This window comes from Phyllobates terribilis, unplaced genomic scaffold (genome assembly GCF_046119375.1).
Source record: "Phyllobates terribilis strain yellow unplaced genomic scaffold, ASM4611937v1 Scaffold_5__5_contigs__length_657084704, whole genome shotgun sequence".
NCBI lineage: Eukaryota > Metazoa > Chordata > Amphibia > Anura > Dendrobatidae > Phyllobates > Phyllobates terribilis.
Genome location: NW_027362765.1, coordinates 42,610,318 through 42,630,252, shown reverse-complemented (window position 1 = coordinate 42,630,252; position 19,935 = coordinate 42,610,318). Strand labels below are relative to the sequence as shown.

Here is a 19,935-nt window from a genome sequence, read left to right as displayed (position 1 = left end):
GGGGAAGGGGGCACTATCTCTGGGAATGGAGGGGTTAATGTCCCCTGTATCCATGAGCACATCCAGCGTTATATTACTGTACATATACACATGGCAGAACTGGGGGGAGGGGGCACTATCTCTGGGAATGGAGGGGTTAATGTCCCCTGTATACATGAGCACATCCAGCGTTATATTACTGTACATATACACATGGCAGAACTGGGGGGAGCGGGCACTATCTCCGGGAATGGAGGGGTTAATGCCCCCTGTATACATGAGCACATCCAGCGTTATATTACTGTACATATACACATGACAGAACTGGGGTAAGGGGGCACTATCTCCAGGAATGGAGGGGTTAATGTCCCCAGTATACATGAGCTCATCCAGCGTTATATTACAGTACATATAAACATGGCAGAACTAGGGGAAGTGGGTCATTATCTCCAGGAAAGGAGGGGTTAATGTCCCCTGTATACATGAGCACATCCAGCATTATATTACTGTACATATATACATGGTAGAACTGGGGGAAGGGGGCACTATCTCCGGGAGGAGGGGTTATTGTCCCCTGTATACATGAGCACATCCAGCGTTATAATACTGTACATATACACATGGCAGAACTGGGGGTAGGGGGCACTATCTCTGGGAATGGAGGGGTTAATCTCCCCTGTATACATGAGCACATCCAGCGGTATATTACTGTACATATACACATGGCAGAACTGGGGGAAGGGGGGCACTATCTCCGGGAATGGAGGGGTTAATGTCCCCTGTATACATGAGCACATCCAGTGTTATATTACTGTAAATATACACATGGCAGAACTGGGGGAAGGGGGCACTATCTCTGGGAATGGAGGGGTTAATGTCCCCTGTATACATGAGCACATCCAGCGTTATATTACTGTACATATACACATGGCAGAACTGGGGGAAGGGGGCACTATCTCCGGGAATGGAGGGGTTAATGTCCCCTGAATAAATGAGCACATCCAGTGTTATATTACTGTACATATACACATGGCAGAACTGGGGGAAGGGGGCAATATTTACGGGAATGGAGGGGTTAATGTCCCCTGTATACATGAGCACATCCAGCGTTATATTACTGTACATATACACATGGCAGAACTGGGGGAAGGGGGCACCATCTCTGAGAATGGACGGGTTAATGTCCCCTGTATTCAAGAGCACATCCAGCGTTATATTACTGTACATATACACATGGCAGAACTGGGGGAGGGGGCCACTATCTCCACGAATGGAGAGGTTAACGTCCCTTGTATACAGGAGCACATCCAGCGTTATATTACTGTACATATACACATGGCAGAACTGGGGGAAGGGGGCACTATCTCCAGGAATGGAGGGGTTAATGTCCCCTGTATACATGAGCACATCCAGCATTATATTACTGTACATATATACATGGCAGAACTGGGGGAAGGGGGCACTATCTCCGGGAGGAGGGGTTATTTGTCCCCTGTATACATGAGCACATCCAGCGTTATAATACTGTACATATACACATGGCAGAACTGGGGGTAGGGGGCACTATCTCCGGGAATGGAGGGGTTAATCTCCCCTGTATACATGAGCACATCCAGCGGTATATTACTGTACATATACACATGGCAGAACTGGGGGAAGGGGGGCACTATCTCCGGGAATGGAGGGGTTAATGTCCCCTGTATACATGAGCACATCCAGTGTTATATTACTGTAAATATACACATGGCAGAACTGGGGGAAGGGGGCACTATCTCTGGGAATGGAGGGGTTAATGTCCCCTGTATACATGAGCACATCCAGCGTTATATTACTGTACATATACACATGGCAGAACTGGGGGAAGGGGGCACTATCTCCGGGAATGGAGGGGTTAATGTCCCCTGTATAAATGAGCACATCCAGTGTTATATTACTGTACATATACACATGGCAGAACTGGGGGAAGGGGGCAATATTTACGGGAATGGAGGGGTTAATGTCCCCTGTATACATGAGCATATCCAGCGTTATATTACTGTACATATACACATGGCAGAACTGGGGGATGGGGGCACTATCTCCGGGAATGGAGGGGTTAATGCCCCCTGTATACATGAGCATATCCAGCGTTATATTACTGTACATATACACATGGCAGAACTGGGGGATGGGGGCACTATCTACAGGAATGGAGGGGTTAATGCCCCCTGTATACATAAGCACATCCAGCCTTATATTACTGTACATATACACATGATAGAACTGGGGGGAGGGGCACTATCTCCAGGAAAGGAGGGGTTAAAGTCCCCTGTATACATGAGCACATCCAGCGTTATATTACTGTACATATACACATGGCAGAACTGGGGGGAGGGGGCACTATCTCCGGGAATGGAGGGGTTAATGTCTCCTGTATACATGAGCACATCCAGCGTTATATTACTGTACATATACACATGGCAGAACTGGGGGGAGGGGGCACTATCTCCGGGAATGGAGGGGTTAATGTCCCCTGTATACATGAGCACATCCAGCGTTATATTACCGTACATATACACATGGCAGAACTGGGGGGAGGGGGCACTATCTCCGGGAATGGAGGGGTTAATATCCCCTGTATACATGAGCACATCCAGCGTTATATTACTGTACATATACACATGGCAAAACTGGGGGGAGGGGGCACTATCTCCGGGAATGGAGGGGTTAATGTCCCCTGTATACATGAGCACATCCAGAGTTATATTACTGTACAGATACACATGACAGAACTGGGGGAAGGGGGCACTAGGCACTATCTCCGGGAATGGAGGGGTTAATGTCCCCTGTATACATGAGCACATCCAGCGTTATATTACTGTACATATACACATGGCAGAACTGGGGGAAGGGGGGCACTATCTCCGGGAATGGAGGGGTTAATGTCCTGTATACATAAGCACATCCAGCGTTATATTACTGTACATATACACATGGCAGAACTGGGGGAAGGGGGGCACTATCTCCGGGAATGGAGGGGTTAATGTCCCCTGTATACATGAGCACATCCAGAGATATATTACTGTACATATACACATGGAGAACTGGGGGAAGGGGGCACTATCTCCGGGAATGGAGGGGTTAATGCCCCCTGTATACATAAGCACATCCAGATATTACTGTACATATACACATGGCAGAACTGGGGGGAGGGGGCACTATCTCCAGGAATGGAGGGGTTAATGTCCCCTGTATACATGAGCACATCCAGCGTTATATTATTGTACATATACACATGGCAGAACTGGGAGAGGGGGGCACTATCTCTGGGAATGGAGGGGTTAATGTCCCCTGTATACATGAGCACATCCAGCGTTATATTACTGTACATATACACATGGCAGAACTGGGGGAAGGGGGCACTATCTCCGGGAATGGAGGGGTTAATGTCCCCTGTATACATGAGCACATCCAGCGTTATATTACTGTACATATATACATGGCAGAACTGGGGGAAGGGGGCACCATCTCCAGGAATGGAGGGGTTAATGTCCCCTGTATACATGAGCACATCCAGCGTTATATTACTGTACATATACACATGGCAGAACTGGGGGAAGGGGGCACTATCTCCGGGAATGGAGGGGTTAATGTCCCCTGTATACATGAGCACATCCAGCATTATATTACTGTACATATACACATGGCAGAACTGGGGGAGGGGGCCACTATCTCCACGAATGGAGAGGTTAACGTCCCTTGTATACAGGAGCACATCCAGCGTTATATTACTGTACATATACACATGGCAGAACTGGGGGAAGGGGGCACTATCTCCAGGAATGGAGGGGTTAATGTCCCCTGTATACATGAGCACATCCAGCATTATATTACTGTACATATATACATGGCAGAACTGGGGGAAGGGGGCACTATCTCCGGGAGGAGGGGTTATTTGTCCCCTGTATACATGAGCACATCCAGCGTTATAATACTGTACATATACACATGGCAGAACTGGGGGTAGGGGGCACTATCTCCGGGAATGGAGGGGTTAATCTCCCCTGTATACATGAGCACATCCAGCGGTATATTACTGTACATATACACATGGCAGAACTGGGGGAAGGGGGGCACTATCTCCGGGAATGGAGGGGTTAATGTCCCCTGTATACATGAGCACATCCAGTGTTATATTACTGTAAATATACACATGGCAGAACTGGGGGAAGGGGGCACTATCTCTGGGAATGGAGGGGTTAATGTCCCCTGTATACATGAGCACATCCAGCGTTATATTACTGTACATATACACATGGCAGAACTGGGGGAAGGGGGCACTATCTCCGGGAATGGAGGGGTTAATGTCCCCTGTATAAATGAGCACATCCAGTGTTATATTACTGTACATATACACATGGCAGAACTGGGGGAAGGGGGCAATATTTACGGGAATGGAGGGGTTAATGTCCCCTGTATACATGAGCATATCCAGCGTTATATTACTGTACATATACACATGGCAGAACTGGGGGATGGGGGCACTATCTCCGGGAATGGAGGGGTTAATGCCCCCTGTATACATGAGCATATCCAGCGTTATATTACTGTACATATACACATGGCAGAACTGGGGGATGGGGGCACTATCTACAGGAATGGAGGGGTTAATGCCCCCTGTATACATAAGCACATCCAGCCTTATATTACTGTACATATACACATGATAGAACTGGGGGGAGGGGCACTATCTCCAGGAAAGGAGGGGTTAAAGTCCCCTGTATACATGAGCACATCCAGCGTTATATTACTGTACATATACACATGGCAGAACTGGGGGGAGGGGGCACTATCTCCGGGAATGGAGGGGTTAATGTCTCCTGTATACATGAGCACATCCAGCGTTATATTACTGTACATATACACATGGCAGAACTGGGGGGAGGGGGCACTATCTCCGGGAATGGAGGGGTTAATGTCCCCTGTATACATGAGCACATCCAGCGTTATATTACCGTACATATACACATGGCAGAACTGGGGGGAGGGGGCACTATCTCCGGGAATGGAGGGGTTAATATCCCCTGTATACATGAGCACATCCAGCGTTATATTACTGTACATATACACATGGCAAAACTGGGGGGAGGGGGCACTATCTCCGGGAATGGAGGGGTTAATGTCCCCTGTATACATGAGCACATCCAGAGTTATATTACTGTACAGATACACATGACAGAACTGGGGGAAGGGGGCACTAGGCACTATCTCCGGGAATGGAGGGGTTAATGTCCCCTGTATACATGAGCACATCCAGCGTTATATTACTGTACATATACACATGGCAGAACTGGGGGAAGGGGGGCACTATCTCCGGGAATGGAGGGGTTAATGTCCTGTATACATAAGCACATCCAGCGTTATATTACTGTACATATACACATGGCAGAACTGGGGGAAGGGGGGCACTATCTCCGGGAATGGAGGGGTTAATGTCCCCTGTATACATGAGCACATCCAGAGATATATTACTGTACATATACACATGGAGAACTGGGGGAAGGGGGCACTATCTCCGGGAATGGAGGGGTTAATGCCCCCTGTATACATAAGCACATCCAGATATTACTGTACATATACACATGGCAGAACTGGGGGGAGGGGGCACTATCTCCAGGAATGGAGGGGTTAATGTCCCCTGTATACATGAGCACATCCAGCGTTATATTATTGTACATATACACATGGCAGAACTGGGAGAGGGGGGCACTATCTCTGGGAATGGAGGGGTTAATGTCCCCTGTATACATGAGCACATCCAGCGTTATATTACTGTACATATACACATGGCAGAACTGGGGGAAGGGGGCACTATCTCCGGGAATGGAGGGGTTAATGTCCCCTGTATACATGAGCACATCCAGCGTTATATTACTGTACATATATACATGGCAGAACTGGGGGAAGGGGGCACCATCTCCAGGAATGGAGGGGTTAATGTCCCCTGTATACATGAGCACATCCAGCGTTATATTACTGTACATATACACATGGCAGAACTGGGGGAAGGGGGCACTATCTCCGGGAATGGAGGGGTTAATGTCCCCTGTATACATGAGCACATCCAGCATTATATTACTGTACATATACACATGGCAGAACTGGGGGAGGGGGGCACTGTCTCCGGGAATGGAGGGGTTAATGTCCCCTGTATACATGAGCACATCCAGCGTTATATTACTGTACATATACACATGGCAGAACTGGGGGAGGGGGGCACTGTCTCCGGGAATGGAGGGGTTAATGTCCCCTGTATACATGAGCACATCCAGCGTTATATTACTGTACATATACACATGGCAGAACTGGGGGAGGGGGCACTATCTCCGGGAATGGAGGGGTTAATGTCCCCTATATACATGAGAACATCCAGCGTTATATTACTGTACATATACACATGGCAGAACTGGGGGAGGGGGCACTATCTCCGGGAATGGAGGGGTTAATGCCCCCTGTATACATGAGCACATCCAGCGTTATATTACTGTACATATACACATGGCAGAACTGGGGGAGGGGGCACTATCTCCGGGGATGGAGGGGTTAATGCCCCCTGTATAAATGAGCACATCCAGCGTTATATTACTGTACATATACACATGGCAGAACTGGGGGAGGGGGGCACTATCTCCGGGAATGGAGGGGTTAATGTCCCCTGTATACATGAGCACATCCAGCGTTATATTACTGTACATATACACATGGCAGAACTGGGGGAAGGGGGCACTATCTCCGGGAATGGAGGGGTTAATGCCCCCTGTATACATGAGCACATCCAGAGTTATATTACTGTACATATACACATGGCAGAACTGGGGGAAGGGGGAACTATCTCCGGGAATGGAGGGGTTAATGTCCCCTGTATACATGAGCACATCCAGCGTTATATTACTGTACATATACACATGGCAGAACTGGGGGAAGGGGGCACTATCTCCGGGAATGGAAGGGTTAATGTCCCCGGTAGACATAAGCACATCCAGCGTTATATTACTGTACATATACACATGGCAGAACTGGGGGAAGGGGGCACTATCTCCAGGAATGGAGGGGTTAATGCCCCCTGTATACATGAGCACATCCAGAGTTATATTACTGTACATATACACATGGCAGACCTGGGGGAAGGGGGCACTATCTCCGGGAATGGAGGGGTTAATGTCCCCCTGTATACATGAGCACATCCAGCGTTATATTACTGTACATATACACATGGCAGAACTGGGGGAGGGGGGCACTATCTCTGGGAATGGAGGGGTTAATGTCCCATGTATACATGAGCACATCCAGCGTTATATTACTGTACATATACACATGGCAGAACTGGGGGAGGGGGGCACTATCTCCGGGAATGGAGGGGTTAATGCCCCCTGTATACATGAGCACATCCAGCGTTATATTACTGTACATATACACATGGCAGAGCTGGGGGAAGGGGGCACTATCTCCAGGAATGGAGGGGTTAATGCCCCCTGTATACATGAGCACATCCAGCGTTATATTACTGTACATATACACATGGCAGAACTGGGGGAGGGGGCACTATCTCCGGGAATGGAGGGGTTAATGTCCCCTGTATACATGAGCACATCCAGCGTTATATTACTGTACATATATACATGGCAGAACTGGGGGAAGGGGGCACCATCTCCAGGAATGGAGGGGTTAATGTCCCCTGTATACATGAGCACATCCAGCGTTATATTACTGTACATATACACATGGCAGAACTGGGGGAAGGGGGCACTATCTCCGGGAATGGAGGGGTTAATGTCCCCTGTATACATGAGCACATCCAGCATTATATTACTGTACATATACACATGGCAGAACTGGGGGAGGGGGGCACTGTCTCCGGGAATGGAGGGGTTAATGTCCCCTATATACATGAGCACATCCAGCGTTATATTACTGTACATATACACATGGCAGAACTGGGGGAGGGGGCACTATCTCCGGGAATGGAGGGGTTAATGTCCCCTGTATACATGAGCACATCCAGAGATATATTACTGTACATATACACATGGAGAACTGGGGGAAGGGGGCACTATCTCCGGGAATGGAGGGGTTAATGTCCCCTGTATACATGAGCACATCCAGTGTTATATTACTGTAAATATACACATGGCAGAACTGGGGGAAGGGGGCACTATCTCTGGGAATGGAGGGGTTAATGTCCCCTGTATACATGAGCACATCCAGCGTTATATTACTGTACATATATACATGGCAGAACTGGGGGAAGGGGGCACCATCTCCAGGAATGGAGGGGTTAAAGTCCCCTGTATACATGAGCACATCCAGCGTTATATTACTGTACATATACACATGGCAGAACTGGGGGAGGGGGGCACTATCTCCGGGAATGGAGGGGTTAATGTCCCCTGTATACATGAGCACATCCAGCGTTATATTACTGTACATATACACATGGCAGAACTGGGGGAAGGGGGCACTATCTCCGGGAATGGAGGGGTTAATGCCCCCTGTATACATGAGCACATCCAGAGTTATATTACTGTACATATACACATGGCAGAACTGGGGGAAGGGGGCACTATCTCCGGGAATGGAGGGGTTAATGTCCCCTGTATACATGAGCACATCCAGCGTTATATTACTGTACATATACACATGGCAGAACTGGGGGAAGGGGGCACTATCTCCGGGAATGGAAGGGTTAATGTCCCCGGTAGACATAAGCACATCCAGCGTTATATTACTGTACATATACACATGGCAGAACTGGGGGAAGGGGGCACTATCTCCAGGAATGGAGGGGTTAATGCCCCCTGTATACATGAGCACATCCAGAGTTATATTACTGTACATATACACATGGCAGACCTGGGGGAAGGGGGCACTATCTCCGGGAATGGAGGGGTTAATGTCCCCCTGTATACATGAGCACATCCAGCGTTATATTACTGTACATATACACATGGCAGAACTGGGGGAGGGGGGCACTATCTCTGGGAATGGAGGGGTTAATGTCCCATGTATACATGAGCACATCCAGCGTTATATTACTGTACATATACACATGGCAGAACTGGGGGAGGGGGGCACTATCTCCGGGAATGGAGGGGTTAATGCCCCCTGTATACATGAGCACATCCAGCGTTATATTACTGTACATATACACATGGCAGAGCTGGGGGAAGGGGGCACTATCTCCAGGAATGGAGGGGTTAATGCCCCCTGTATACATGAGCACATCCAGCGTTATATTACTGTACATATACACATGGCAGAACTGGGGGAGGGGGCACTATCTCCGGGAATGGAGGGGTTAATGTCCCCTGTATACATGAGCACATCCAGCGTTATATTACTGTACATATATACATGGCAGAACTGGGGGAAGGGGGCACCATCTCCAGGAATGGAGGGGTTAATGTCCCCTGTATACATGAGCACATCCAGCGTTATATTACTGTACATATACACATGGCAGAACTGGGGGAAGGGGGCACTATCTCCGGGAATGGAGGGGTTAATGTCCCCTGTATACATGAGCACATCCAGCATTATATTACTGTACATATACACATGGCAGAATTGGGGGAGGGGGGCACTGTCTCCGGGAATGGAGGGGTTAATGTCCCCTATATACATGAGCACATCCAGCGTTATATTACTGTACATATACACATGGCAGAACTGGGGGAGGGGGCACTATCTCCGGGAATGGAGGGGTTAATGTCCCCTGTATACATGAGCACATCCAGAGATATATTACTGTACATATACACATGGAGAACTGGGGGAAGGGGGCACTATCTCCGGGAATGGAGGGGTTAATGCCCCCTGTATACATAAGCACATCCAGATATTACTGTACATATACACATGGCAGAACTGGGGGGAGGGGGCACTATCTCCAGGAATGGAGGGGTTAATGTCCCCTGTATACATGAGCACATCCAGCGTTATATTATTGTACATATACACATGGCAGAACTGGGGGAGGGGGGCACTATCTCTGGGAATGGAGGGGTTAATGTCCCCTGTATACATGAGCACATCCAGCGTTATATTACTGTACATATACACATGGCAGAACTGGGGGAAGGGGGCACTATCTCCGGGAATGGAGGGGTTAATGTCCCCTGTATACATGAGCACATCCAGCGTTATATTACTGTACATATATACATGGCAGAACTGGGGGAAGGGGGCACCATCTCCAGGAATGGAGGGGTTAATGTCCCCTGTATACATGAGCACATCCAGCGTTATATTACTGTACATATACACATGGCAGAACTGGGGGAAGGGGGCACTATCTCCGGGAATGGAGGGGTTAATGTCCCCTGTATACATGAGCACATCCAGCGTTATATTACTGTACATATACACATGGCAGAACTGGGGGAGGGGGGCACTGTCTCCGGGAATGGAGGGGTTAATGTCCCCTGTATACATGAGCACATCCAGCGTTATATTACTGTACATATACACATGGCAGAACTGGGGGAGGGGGCACTATCTCCGGGAATGGAGGGGTTAATGTCCCCTATATACATGAGAACATCCAGCGTTATATTACTGTACATATACACATGGCAGAACTGGGGGAGGGGGCACTATCTCCGGGAATGGAGGGGTTAATGCCCCCTGTATACATGAGCACATCCAGCGTTATATTACTGTACATATACACATGGCAGAACTGGGGGAGGGGGCACTATCTCCGGGGATGGAGGGGTTAATGCCCCCTGTATAAATGAGCACATCCAGCATTATATTACTTTACATATACACATGGCAGAACTGGGGGAGGGGGGCACTATCTCCGGGAATGGAGGGGTTAATGTCCCCTGTATACATGAGCACATCCAGCATTATATTACTGTACATATACACATGGCAGAACTGGGGGAGGGGGGCACTGTATCCGGGAATGGAGGGGTTAATGTCCCCTGTATACATGAGCACATCCAGCATTATATTACTGTACATATACACATGGCAGAACTGGGGGAGGGGGGCACTGTCTCCGGGAATGGAGGGGTTAATGTCCCCTGTATACATGAGCACATCCAGCGTTATATTACTGTACATATACACATGGCAGAACTGGGGGAGGGGGGCACTGTCTCCGGGAATGGAGGGGTTAATGTCCCCTGTATACATGAGCACATCCAGCGTTATATTACTGTACATATACACATGGCAGAACTGGGGGAGGGGGCACTATCTCCGGGAATGGAGGGGTTAATGTCCCCTATATACATGAGAACATCCAGCGTTATATTACTGTACATATACACATGGCAGAACTGGGGGAGGGGGCACTATCTCCAGGAATGGAGGGGTTAATGCCCCCTGTATACATGAGCACATCCAGCGTTATATTACTGTACATATACACATGGCAGAACTGGGGGAGTGGGCACTATCTCCGGGGATGGAGGGGTTAATGCCCCCTGTATAAATGAGCACATCCAGCGTTATATTACTGTACATATACACATGGCAGAACTGGGGGAGGGGGGCACTATCTCCGGGAATGGAGGGGTTAATGTCCCCTGTATACATGAGCACATCCAGCGCTATATTACTGTACATATACACATGGCAGAACTGGGGGAAGGGGGCACTATCTCCGGGAATGGAGGGGTTAATGCCCCCTGTATACATGAGCACATCCAGAGTTATATTACTGTACATATACACATGGCAGAACTGGGGGAAGGGGGCACTATCTCCGGGAATGGAGGGGTTAATGTCCCCTGTATACATGAGCACATCCAGCGTTATATTACTGTACATATACACATGGCAGAACTGGGGGAAGGGGGCACTATCTCCAGGAATGGAGGGGTTAATGCCCCCTGTATACATGAGCACATCCAGAGTTATATTACTGTACATATACACATGGCAGACCTGGGGGAAGGGGGCACTATCTCCGGGAATGGAAGGGTTAATGTCCCCGGTAGACATAAGCACATCCAGCGTTATATTACTGTACATATACACATGGCAGAACTGGGGGAAGGGGGCACTATCTCCAGGAATGGAGGGGTTAATGCCCCCTGTATACATGAGCACATCCAGAGTTATATTACTGTACATATACACATGGCAGACCTGGGGGAAGGGGGCACTATCTCCGGGAATGGAGGGGTTAATGTCCCCCTGTATACATGAGCACATCCAGCGTTATATTACTGTACATATACACATGGCAGAACTGGGGGAGGGGGGCACTATCTCTGGGAATGGAGGGGTTAATGTCCCATGTATACATGAGCACATCCAGCGTTATATTACTGTACATATACACATGGCAGAACTGGGGGAGGGGGGCACTATCTCCGGGAATGGAGGGGTTAATGCCCCCTGTATACATGAGCACATCCAGCGTTATATTACTGTACATATACACATGGCAGAACTGGGGGAAGGGGGCACTATCTCCAGGAATGGAGGGGTTAATGCCCCCTGTATACATGAGCACATCCAGCATTATATTACTGTACATATACACATGGCAGAACTGGGGGAGGGGGCACTATCTCCGGGAATGGAGGGGTTAATGTCCCCTGTATACATGAGCACATCCAGCGTTATATTACTGTACATATATACATGGCAGAACTGGGAGAAGGGGGCACCATCTCCAGGAATGGAGGGGTTAATGTCCCCTGTATACATGAGCACATCCAGCGTTATATTACTGTACATATACACATGGCAGAACTGGGGGAAGGGGGCACTATCTCCGGGAATGGAGGGGTTAATGTCCCCTGTATACATGAGCACATCCAGCGTTATATTACTGTACATATACACATGGCAGAACTGGGGGGAGGGGCACTGTCTCCGGGAATGGAGGGGTTAATGCCCCCTGTATACATGAGCACATCCAGCGTTATATTACTGTACATATACACATGGCAGAACTGGGGGAGGGGGGCACTATATCCGGGAATGGAGGGGTTAATGCCCCCTGTATACATGAGCACATCCAGCGTTATATTACTGTACATATACACATGGCAGAACTGGGGGAGGGGAGCACTATCTCCGGGAATGGAGGGGTTAATGCCCCCTGTATACATGAGCACATCCAGCGTTATATTACTGTACATATACACATGGCAGAACTGGGGGAGGGGGCACTATCTCCGGGAATGGAGGGGTTAATGCCCCCTGTATACATGAGCACATCCAGCGTTATATTACTGTACATATACACATGGGAGAACTGGGGGAAGGGGGGCACTATCTCCGGGAATGGAGGGGTTAATGCCCCCTGTATACATGAACACATCCAGCGTTATATTACTGTACATATACACATGACAGAACTGGGGGGAGGGGGTACTATCTCCAGGAATGGAGGGGTTAATGTCCCCTGTATACATGAGAACATCCAGCATTATATTACTGTACGTATACACATGGCAGAACTGGGGGAAGGGGCCACTATCTCCGGGAATGGAGGGGTTAATGCCCCCTGTATACATGAGCACATCCAGCGTTATATTACTGTACATATACACATGGCAGAACTGGGGGAAGGGGGGCACTATCTCCAGGAATGGAGGGGTTAATGCCCCCTGTACACATGAGCACATCCAGCGTTATATTACTGTACATATACACATGGCAGAACTGGGGGGAGGGGCACTATCTCCAGGAATGGAGGGGATAATGCCCCCTGTATACATGAGCACATCCAGCGTTATATTACTGTACATATACACATGGCAGAACTGGGGGAAGGGGGCACTATCTCCGGGAATGGAGGGGTTAATGTCCCCTGTATACATGAGAACATCCAGCGTTATATTACTGTACATATACATATGGCAGAACTGGGGGAAGGGGCCACTATCTCCGGGAATGGAGGGGTTAATGCCCCCTGTATACATGAGCACATCCAGCGTTATATTACTGTACATATACACATGGGAGAACTGGGGGAAGGGGGTACTATCTCCAGGAATGGAGGGGTTAATGTCCCTTGTATACATGAGCACATCCAGCGTTATATTACTGTACATATACACATGGCAGAACTGGGGGAAGGGGCACTATCTCCAGGAATGGAGGGGTTAATGTCCCCTGTATACATGAGCACATCCAGCATTATATTACTGTACATATACACATGGCAGAACTGGGGGAAGGGGCACTATCTCCGGGAATGGAGGGGTTAATGCCCCCTGTATACATGAGCACATCCAGCGTTATATTACTGTACATATACACATGGCAGAACTGGAGGAAGGGGGCACTATCTCCGGGAATGGAGGGGTTAATGCCCTCTGTATACATGAGCACATCCAGCGTTATATTACTGTACATATACACATGGCAGAACTGGGGGAAGGGGGCACTATCTCCGGGAATGGAGGGGTTAATGTCCCCTGTATACATGATCACATCCAGCGTTATATTACTGTACATATACACATGGCAGAACTGGGGGAAGGGGGCACTATCTCCGGGAATGGAGGGGTTAATGTCCCCTGTATACATGATCACATCCAGCGTTATATTACTGTACATATACACATGGCAGAACTGGGGGAAGGGGGCACTATCTCCGGGAATGGAGGGGTTAATGTCCCCTGTATACATGAGCACATCCAGCGTTATATTACTGTACATATACACATGGCAGAACTGGGGTAAGGGGGGCACTATCTCCGGGAATGGAGGGGTTAATGCCCCCTGTATACATGAGCACATCCAGCGTTATATTACTGTACATATACACATGGCAGAACTGGGGGAAGGGGGCACTATCTCCAGGAATGGAGGGGTTAATGCCCTCTGTATACATGAGCACATCCAGCGTTATATTACTGTACATATACACATGGCAGAACTGGGGGAAGGGGGCACTATCTCCGGGAATGGAGGGGTTAATGTCCCCTGTATACATGATCACATCCAGCGTTATATTACTGTACATATACACATGGCAGAACTGGGGTAAGGGGGGCACTATCTCCGGGAATGGAGGGGTTAATGCCCCCTGTATACATGAGCACATCCAGCGTTATATTACAGTACATATACACATGGCAGAACTGGGGGAAGGGGGCACTATCTCCGGGAATGGAGGGGTTAATGCTCCCTGTATACATGAGCACATCCAGCGTTATATTACTGTACATATACACATGGCAGAACTGGGGGAAGGGGGGCACTATCTCCGGGAATGGAGGGGTTAATGCCCCCTGTATACATGAGCACATCCAGCGTTATATTACTGTACATATACACATGGCAGAACTGGGGTAAGGGGGGCACTATCTCCGGGAATGGAGGGGTTAATGTCCCCTGTATACATGAGCACATCCAGCGTTATATTACTGTACATATACACATGGCAGAACTGGGGGAAGGGGGCACTATCTCCGGGAATGGAGGGGTTAATGTCCCCTGTATACATGAGCACATCCAGCGTTATATTACTGTACATATACACATGGCAGAACTGGGGGAGGGGGCACTATCTGCGGGAATGGAGGGGTTAATGTCCCCTGTATACATGAGCACATCCAGCGTTATATTACAGTACATATACACATGGCAGAACTGGGGGAAGGGGGGCACTATCTCCGGGAATGGAGGGGTTAATGCCCCCCTGTATACATGAGCACATCCAGCGTTATATTACTGTACATATACACATGGCAGAACTGGGGTAAGGGGGGCACTATCTCCGGGAATGGAGGGGTTAATGTCCCCTGTATACATGAGCACATCCAGCGTTATATTACTGTACATATACACATGGCAGAACTGGGGGAGGGGGCACTATCTGCGGGAATGGAGGGGTTAATGTCCCCTGTATACATGAGCACATCCAGCGTTATATTACTGTACATATACACATGGCAGAACTGGGGGAAGGGGGCACTATCTCCGGAAATGGAGGGGTTAATGCTCCCTGTATACATGAGCACATCCAGCGTTATATTACTGTACATATACACATGGCAGAACTGGGGGAAGGGGGGCACTATCTCCGGGAATGGAGGGGTTAATGTCCCCTGTATACATGAGCACATCCAGCGTTATATTACTGTACATATACACATGGCAGAACTGGGGGGAGGGGGCACTATCTCCAGGAATGGAGGGGTTAATGCCCCCTGTATACACGAGCACATCCAGCGTTATATTACTGTACATATACACATGGCAGAACTGGGGGAAGGGGACACTATCTCCGGGAATGGAGGGGTTAATGCCCCCTGTATACATGAGCACATCCAGCGTTATATTACTGTACATATACACATGGCAGAACTGGGGGGAGGGGGCACTATCTCCGGGAATGGAGGGGTTAATGTCCCCTGTATACATGATCACATCCAGCGTTATATTACTGTACATATACACATGGCAGAACTGGGGGAGGGGGGCACTATCTCCGGGAATGGAGGGGTTAATGTCCCCTGTATACATGAGCACATCCAGCGTTATATTACTGTACATATACACATGGCAGAACTGGGGGAGGGGGGCACTATCTCCAGGAATGGAGGGGTTAATGCCCCCTGCGCCCAGTAATGGGGGATCTCCACATACCTCCACCTGCAGAGCCGCCACCACATATATGGCTGTTCTGTGCGCACAGGACCTGTGATGAGGTCACAGTCATGTGATCATTCCCTTGATGGGAGGAGTCAATGGATTCCATAACAACTGGCAAGGAGGGGAGCAGAGAAGGGGTGAACATATTGTTGATGCATCTGCATCGGGGCCCAGGGGTTGAGGGGGCCTGACTGGCACTAGTGACTATATCAGCTGGATGTGTCCGAGGACGCACATTCAGCTGAAATGTATTGAGGTGCAGCGAACCCCTGGTTCCCTCCGCTGCAACGCACCTGACTTCGACGTGCCCGTGACTGCGTGTGCATAGTGGTGAAGTCAGCTGCCAGCTCCCCCTTCCTATAAAAGAGGACCTCGCACAGTGTAGGAGCATGGAGGAAGGTGAGTAGTATAATTTGTTTTTAATGTATTACAAAATATTATACCAGTATGGGGCACATTATAGCAAGATGGAGGACATATATACCAGGATGGGACACACATGCAGTACAGACCAAAAGTTTGGACACACCTTCTCATTTAAAGATTTTTCTGTATTTTCTTGACTATGAAAATTGTACATTCACACTGAAGGCATCAAAACTATGAATTAACACATGTGGAATTATATACTTAACAAAAAAGTGTGAAACAACTAAAATATGTCTTATATTCTAGGTTCTTCAAAGTAGCCACCTTTTGCTTTGATGACTGCTTTGCACACTCTTGGCATTCTCTTGATGAGCTTCAAGAGGTAGTCACCGGAAATGGTCTTCCAACAATCTTGAAGGAGTTCCCAGAGATGCTTAGCACTTGTTGGCCCTTTTGCCTTCACTCTGCGGTCCAGCTCACCCCAAACCATCTCGCTTGGGTTCAGGTCTGGTGACTGTGGAGGCCAGGTCTTCTGGCGTAGCACCCCATCACTCTCCTCCTTGGTCAAATAGCCCTTACACAGCCTGGAGGTGTGTTTGGGGTCATTGTCCTGTTGACAATTAAATGATGGTCCAACTAAACGCAAACCGGATGGAATAGCATGCCGCTGCAAGATGCTGAACCAGCCATGCTGGTTCAGTATGCCTTCAATTTTGAATAAATCCCCAACAGTGTCACCAGCAAAGTACCCCCACACCATCACACCTCCTCCTCCATGCTTCACTGTGGGAACCAGGCATGTAGAGTCCGTCCGTTCACCTTTTCTGCGTCGCACAAAGACACGGTGGTTGGAACCAAAGATCTCAAATTTTCACAAGTCTAATGTCCATTCCTTGTGTTCTTTAGCCCAAACAAGTCTCTTCTGCTTGTTGCCTGTCCTTAGCAGTGGTTTCCTAGCAGCTATTTTACCATGAAGGCCTGCTGCACAAAGTCTCCTCTTAACAGTTGTTGTAGAGATGTGTCTGCTGCTAGAACTCTGTGTGGCATTGACCTGGTCTCTAATCTGAGCTGCTGTTAAACTGAGATTTCTGAGGCTGGTGCCTCGGATAAACTTATCCTCAGAAGCAGAGGTGACTTTTGGTCTTCCTTTCCTGGAGCGGTCCTCATGTGAGCCAGTTTCTTTGTAGCGCTTGATGGTTTTTGCAACTGCACATGGGGACACTTTCAAAGGTTGCCCAATTTTTCGGACTGACTGACCTTCATTTCTTAAAGTAATGATGGCCACTCGTTTTTCTTTACTTAGAATTTGTATTATGGCAAGAAAAAAGCAGCTAACAGTCTATTCAGTAGGACTATCAGCTGTGTATCCACCTGACTTCTGCACAACACAACTGATGGTCCCAACCCCATTTATAAGGCAAGAAATCCCACTTATTAAACCTGACAGGGCACACCAGTGAAGTGAAAACCATTTCTGGTGACTACCTCTTGAAGCTCATCAAGAGAATGCCAAGAGTGTACAAAGCAGTCATCAAAGCAAAAGGTGGCTACTTTGATGAACCTAGAATATAAGACATATTTTCAGTTATTTCACAAATATACCAGGATGGGGCACATATATACCAGGATTGGGGACATATATACCAGGATGGGGGACATTATAACCGGATCGAGCACATATATACCTGGATGGGGGACAATATACCAAGATTAGAGACATATATATCATATTGGGGCACATTATACCTGGAAGGGGATCAGGATGGGGCAAATTATCCCAGGAAGGGAGACATTATACCAGGAAGGGGGACAGTATACCAAAAAGGGGACCAGGTTGACAAACATTATCTCAGGAAGGGACCCAGTATGGGGGATATTATTACTGGAAAGGGCCTCCCTTATTACATACTATCCTCTCTAGTTATGTATGGGTAGTCCCTTATTATGTAGTGTTATAGCAGAAGATGAGGTCCCTCACGTTCAAAGACCCCATCTATGCTGTATAAGTCTGACGGTTACCTTAGGTCAAAAACAACAACTAAATGTTCCTTCCTTGTATCAATAGAAACTAACGTGTCCTTGCTAGTCATCAGAAGTGTCTGATTAAATGTGTCTGAATAAATGTTTCAACTACAAACCTAGGCGTCATGAGAACAGAAACCAGCTTTTGTTTGCACAGCTAAATTGTATGATCGGACCATATATGGTAAATCCGTTTCTGCCTCCAGGGTGTATATAAACCCTATGCTTTGTAATAAAGTAAGAGAGTCTGTTGACGCATACTACCTGTCTTGTGTCTTATTCTCTCCGGTTCCGCATACCAAAGGATGGAAGGGCAAGAAAGCAGTGACGACAGTAGCATCCTCTGTTATTATATAAAGCGCTGTCCCATTATTACACAGTATTATGTCTTGTTATATATATCACCATCCCTTACATAACATATTCTCGTTATTTTTGTTATTCACGGCGCCCTCTTTTATTACATAGTCCTCTCTTTAGATATAAAATGACTGCTGACGGAGCAGCATCTGACGAGAAGACCGGTCCATCAACCTCCTACATCAGAAAATAAGCTTTCCCATGTTCCATCAGTAGTCATTTAATTATATGTCTAACTAGAGTGGACGGTATGTAATAAAGAACAAGGCGCTATAAATAACAAAAGTAGCAAGAATCCGATATGTAAGGGGCGGTGCTGTGCATAACAAAAGAGAGCACTGTGTAATAAGGGACAGCAATATACATAATGATAGGAGACTATGTAATAGATATTTATAGCTTGGTCACCATAAAAGGAGGGGGGCCCAAACACATTTCTTGCACAGGATCCCCAAGCTGTCTGTGTCCTCCACTGGAGCAGAGATGTGTGTATATGATGTGTGCGAAGCGGAGCTGGGGAATTGAAAGCCAATGAAGGAATTGATAAAAGTCAAGCAAGGGGATAGGAGAATTAATCGGGCAGCAGAGTTA

At 48.0% G+C, this 19,935-nt stretch overlaps 2 protein-coding genes across 2 annotated transcripts in view; one reads left to right on the top strand and one right to left on the bottom strand.

Annotated features, from left to right (window-relative positions):
• The window catches only part of LOC141270698 (uncharacterized), a 141,762-nt gene extending 125,096 nt beyond the window's left edge, over positions 1 to 16,666 (bottom strand). The window contains exon 1 of the mRNA XM_073680793.1: positions 16,588 to 16,666. The gene's annotated coding sequence lies outside the window, so the exon portion shown is untranslated. The remainder of the gene's footprint in view (positions 1 to 16,587) is intronic.
• The window catches only part of LOC141270638 (uncharacterized), a 338,269-nt gene that overhangs the window by 143,578 nt on the left and 174,756 nt on the right, over positions 1 to 19,935 (top strand). The window lies entirely within an intron of this gene.